The sequence below is a fragment of the Leuresthes tenuis genome, unplaced genomic scaffold (assembly GCF_036924035.1).
Source record: "Leuresthes tenuis unplaced genomic scaffold, fLeuTen1.0.hap1 SCAF_3, whole genome shotgun sequence".
Classification (NCBI taxonomy): Eukaryota; Metazoa; Chordata; class Actinopteri; order Atheriniformes; family Atherinopsidae; genus Leuresthes; species Leuresthes tenuis.
In genome coordinates, this window is record NW_027325357.1 from 36,115,517 (window position 1) to 36,121,516 (window position 6,000).

General features: G+C 38.3%; 1 protein-coding gene across 1 annotated transcript in view; it reads left to right on the top strand.

Annotated features, from left to right (window-relative positions):
- The window catches only part of LOC140303953 (calcium-dependent secretion activator 1-like), a 654,602-nt gene extending 653,117 nt beyond the window's left edge, over positions 1-1,485 (top strand). Inside the window, exons 32-34 of the transcript XR_011915222.1 lie at positions 160-376; positions 484-634; positions 982-1,485. The gene's annotated coding sequence lies outside the window, so the exon portion shown is untranslated. The remainder of the gene's footprint in view (positions 1-159; positions 377-483; positions 635-981) is intronic.
- Positions 1,486-6,000: the final 4,515 nt, after the last annotated feature.

A 6,000-nucleotide genomic window follows, 5' to 3' on the forward strand; every position in this document is an offset into this window, starting at 1 on the left:
CTAGTTTTTTGTTTGTTTTTTGAATAACTAACTAGTGTCTAGTTTTACTGCTACTGTAAGTTTCCCAAAAATAGTTGTATTCAACCACAATTTATTTCCCCTGTGTTGTTGTTAAAGTGTTTACATTGAAATGTTTCAACTCTGTTTCTGTCATTTCAGTGGGCCAGGATAGTCTGAAGATGCAGGCAAGGCACTACAGAACCTTGAGCAGCGTGTACAATAAGCCCAATGCAAAACCCAATCAAAAAGATTTTGCTCAAATTTTGGACATTGAGTTTGAAGCCAGGTGGGCTTTCATTGATGTAGATGTTATAAGGGAAGAAGACCGACCTGCAAAACCTTTGAGGCATATGCATGCTTCAGAGATGTTTGAAATGTATGTTGTTTTTTTACTACCCGCACTTGAATTACTGTATATCCATCTGTGTTCTGAATTTCAATGCATTGTCAATGATTGACTATCTGTGCACAATACTGTCTAAGGCAATGGATGAGCTACGGCGCATAGTAGATGGCACCAACAGCAGATACATTGAAGTGAAAGGAAGATGGGCAGACTTTTGTGCCAAGGTGCAGTTCTATGGTGTGTGGAAGAAAGCCCTGCAACCCCCTTTCCCCTTTGATGTCCGTGGTGGTAAGTTGCTGTTCCATATGGTAAATGGACTTGTACTTGTATAGATTTTCTAGTCTAACTGACCACTCAAAGCGCTTCTAACACTACATGCCACATTCACACACACTCATTCAGCACGTCTTAAGTTTATACATAACTACGTGCTATTTAATCATTCATACACCGATGGATACATCGGTAGGCAACGTGGGGTTCAGTATCTTGCCCAGGGATGCTTCGACATGTGGCCCGGGGAAGCCGGAGTTGAACCACCATTGATGGGCGACTGCTCTTCCTCCTGAGCTACAGCCGCCCAAATTTATTGTTATTTATACCATATTCAGACCATTCATCTTTCTATTCTTTAGTGGATTTCACTGTTGCCCTCTTCAATGCACTCCCATCCCTTTTCCCCTCACCAACTTCACCACCAAAGACGCTTGGTAATAGCTGTGAGGCACTTCTTCATACCCTGAAGGTAAGAAAATGTTTGTGTTGATTCCTTACTGTTCTCTTTGAAGAGCCTTTGTTGTACATGTTTACATTTACAGAAACAATACACCTGAGTTCGCAATCACAGATATGACCTAATTCATGCAAAAAGGGGAAAACAGAAGAGCCTCCAGTGTCCCACAAATGATGTTCACAGAAAGGAATAGCAAAAAATGTTTCAACACTTTTATTTCATTCATTCATTCCAGAAACATTAAAAATATACCACCTCGCATCAGCTTGTGTCAGTTTTTAATCCATCCTAAATCCCTACACCTTGATCACTCAAACAAAATGTACCCCCCCCCATTGTTCATCGTACTTCATGTTTATTTCTTCCAGTCTGATAAGAAATCAGTATGAGTATTTTAAACCTGAATTTAATTTAGGGGTAAGATTTTTCAGAAGGGATGTTCGATTCAATTCAATTTTATTTATATAGCACCAGATAACAACAATTGTCATCTCAATGCACTTAAATAATATAGTCCAATTCAAGCCAATTGGAATTAAATTAATTGTAATCATAATCCAATTCATTCACATAGAGCCAATTCAAAAAATAATATCCTAGCTAAGGAAACCAACAGATTGCACCGAAACTTGTCTTCAGTCCAATCTCCCGTCCTGAGCGTGCCTGTGGCGACTGTGGAAAGGAACGACTCCCTTTTAACAGGAAGAAACCTCTGGCAGAACCAGACTCAGGAAGGGTGGCCATCTGCCTCGACCAGCTGGGGTTTGAGAAGACAGAAAAGAGGGGAAAGAGGGGGGCAAAAAATCATATTCATAATATCATTTGAGAAATTAAACAGGGGGAAAAGAGAGCAAAGTGAGGAAAGGTGTGACAGATGAGGTCTAAGCCTATAGCAGCTTAACTATGGGATGTTTCAGGATTACCTGAGCCATCCCTAACTATAAGCTTTATCAAAAAGGAAAGTTTTAAGCCTAATCTTAAAAGTGGAAAGGGTGTCTGCTTCCCAGACATTTACTGACAGCTTATACCACAAGAGAGGGGCCTGATAACTGAAGGCTCCACCTCCCATTCTACTTTTAGAAACTCTGGGAACAACAAGTAAACCTGCAGTTTGGGAGCGAAGTGCTCTGTTGGGAAACTATCCAACTATGAGATCTTTAAGATATGATGGAGCTCGGTCATTAAGAGCTTTATATGTGAGAAGAAGAATCTTAAATTCTATTCTGAATTTAACAGGGAGCCAATGAAGAGAAGCTAAAAATGGAGAAACATGATCTCTCCTGTTAGTTCTTATCAGAACTCTGGCTGCAGCATTTTGGATCAGCTGGAGGCTTTTCAGAGAATATGTGGGACAGCCCAATAATAAGGAATTACAGTAGTCCAATCTCGAAGTAACAAATGCATGAACTAGTTTCTCTGCATCACCCTGAGACAGGATGTTCCTGATTTTAGCAATATTACGAAGGTGAAAGAAGGCAGTCCTAGAAACCAGTTTTATATGTGCGTCAAATGATAAATTCTGGTAAAAAATAACTCCAAGGTTCCTCACTGTAGAACTAGAAGCCAAGCAATACCATCTAGAGTAACTATATAACTAGACAATTTCTCCCTGAAGCGCTCAGGTCCAAAGAGAACAACTTCAGTTTTGTCTGAATTTAGAAGCAGACAGTTCTGAGTCATCCAGGTCTTTATGTCTTTAAGACAGGCTTGTAGTCTGACCAACCTATTGGTTTCATCTGGTTTCACGGATAAGTACAGCTGAGTATCATCAGCATGACAATGGAAATTTATGCCATGCTGTCTAATAATGTTACCTAACTGAAGCATGTACAAAGTAAAAAGAATTGGTCCAAGCACAGAACCCTGAGGAACTGACATATTGTTGTTAGTAGCATACTACCTGCAGTTAACATACCCTAAGTGTATTGCAACGCTCCTCTCTATTATCCAAACAGAAGTAATTGGTGATGCAATTCATGATCAAGATGCCACTAGTGCATACAAGAAAGGAGTGGCTGATTGGAAAGCTTTCATTTCTAAGTAGCTGTCAACCAGTATATTTGTCATGTCACTTGTTCTCATTTTGTAATTCAGGATACATTCATTGAAAAGTGCTGTTACATATAAGATAATAACTGAGATACAAATGTCAATCAAAAGTTAACTCGTTGTAGGACAGGAGAAAAGTTTGGATTGACCCAACGTAGAGTGTCATTCATTGGAGGGTAAACACTTACCACTGAAGTCGTTTGTAAAGTTTGGTTGGAGCCTGTTTGTAGCAAACTGTAGATGTTAGCGCAGAGCCGTATTTATCTTGAATTCTCGCTATTCAGAAAATATTATATGTAATAAATATCATCTTGGACTAAGCAGATTGTCTCAGTGCATAGAGAAACCACATAACATAACTTTGTATTTTCTGGATTGTCTTTATTGTAAAATTGATTGTAAGAATACATTGCAATCCTCGACTCATTGATGATGAGTGTTAAATAAATATTTAACGCTCTTATAGAGTCTAGTTGTTATTTCTGGAGAAACCATTAAAATGTATATACTAAAAATGAGGATAGGCTTTAGGTTTTAAGGTTTAGTTTTAAGATGAAGTAAGCCTTGTTTTAAGATAAACCAGATTAAATTAAGACAGAGTTTAGTCATTCTTCAGTAATAGTGAGTATTGTTTCTCTAAATTTAATATATATATATTTTTGAGGAACCTTCAGCTTAGTTTGATAAAACTAAAATAAAATATGAAATTGCTTATATTTAGTGCATTTCACTTATTTTGAGGCTGTATAAAGTTAAACGTTTAAGTAATCTTAAAACCAGCATTTTAGGCTTATTAGAAGCCTTCTAAATACGCCTGTAGACATGGTTATTTCTAGATTTAACAATCTTAATTCAAGAAATCTTGTCAAGTGAAATTATCTTGCTGCATGGACAGATAATTTGTTGTTGAGTACCTTTTCCCTCAGATTTAGTGTTTTTATCTTGTTTTTAGACACTCCTTTTTTGCAGTGAAGGTAAGTGCACACCATAAACTTCTTTATCAAACACTCAAAGCCTGGAGCTGGCCTGATTACCACGGGGATGGTGAAACGATTTGGCGAAGACTGGTGCTCCTGCTGCTCCTTAAGTAGGGTTCTTGATGATGGTAGATGAAGAACAGGTGTGCAGCAACCAGACTCCGCCCTGGTATCCACGGAAACCTGCTCACCCAGCCTGAAAACACACTTCCAAGCCAAGTCAGATCATGACAGTAACAGGAAAGTCCAGATAAATGGTTCTAAAATGTATCTGTATTGGTAAGAGAAAATGCAATAGCCAATCCTGTTTATCTGAGTATGCTTAATTTTTGAGGTATGAGCATTGAGGTAGACAGGGATTTTGTGACAGTAGACTGTAAAAAATACATATTTGTTAATCTGTAGCCATGACCTCCTCACCTTCCAGACAACAGCATTTTCTTAAGACTTGCCGTCTGAGATTAATGTTGTGGATTAAAGCGTAATTTATCTTGAGAGCTGATATTACTGTTCAGAAGAAGATTTAAAGAATTGCCCCAGATCAAATCTGCAATGACCAAATTAAAATCCCGAGCTAAATTTGGAAGCTCAAAGTAAAGTCAGAAGGATTAGATATAATATCGTCTCAAATTAAAAGAAGGCAGGGTGTATTTTACTTATTTGATAGAAGGTAGGAAAATCCTTCCTCAAAGAAGAGAAAAACAAAATTTTAGAAAATCAACTGGCTGAATTTTTGCTTTCTCTCTGGATGATACTAATTTCCAGGAAAGACACAAATTAAAAACAAATAGAAAAAACAAGAAAGCAAAACACTACTCGTGTGTAGTTTTTTGCCCAAATGTCACAGGATAATGATGATCGATCTGTAATTGTTCTTTAAGAGGCTTGTCAAACAACTATAAGTGAAAGTCTCCTGTCTCTCGCTCTTTCACACACACACACACACTCACATAGGGAGGTCGAAGAGGGTGGACAATGATTCTACAGACACAACGGCAAAGTTAGAATAGAATAGAAAATACTTTATTCATCCACGTGGTGGAAATTCAAATTGTCATGTAGCTCAATTAAAATATTTACAATGATTGCATAATAGAACAACAATAATAGTAATAACAAATAAATTAAATTTGAGAAGAACGTGTTAGCAGTCACTGCTGAAAAGCCTTATGTCTAAAACTCAGTACCATACCAATCAGTCTGCATTGATGGAGGGGAGATAGAGACTGTTCAGACCTGCAAATACCTGGGGGTGGTGCTGGATAATAAACTGGAGTGGTCTGCCAACATAGAAGCACTGTACAGGAGGGGCTAGAGCCGTCTCTTCTTCCTGAGACGGCTCAGGTCCTTCAATGTCTGCAGTGATATGATATGCATGTTTTATCACACTAACATTGAGAGTGTACTGTTCTATGCTGTTGTCTGCTGGGAGAGTTGCACTACAGACAAAAACTGTAGGTGCCTGGACAAACTGGTGAAAAAAGGCCGGTTCTGTTGTAGGCAGAAGGCTAGACCCTCTCAGTGCTATGGTGGAGCAACGGATGAGGAGGAAATTATATTCTGTTTTGGAGAATAATAGACATCCTCTCCACAGCATCCTGGCAGGTCAGAGGACTAGCTGCAGGGAGAGGCTGCAGGACTGAGAGGTTCAGGAGGTCCTTTGTCCCCACAGCCATAAGGCTTTTTAACAGTGACTGCTGACATGTTCTTCTCAAATTTATTAATTTTGTCATTGATTATTATAATTTTTATTATTGTTGTTGCTGTTGTTGTCTAGTATGAAATCATTGTAAATAGTTAAAAAAATTTGAGCTACTCGACTAATTTGAATTCCCCCCACTGGGGAATGAATAAAGTATTTTTCTATTCTATACTATTCTTATGTCTGTGGGAAC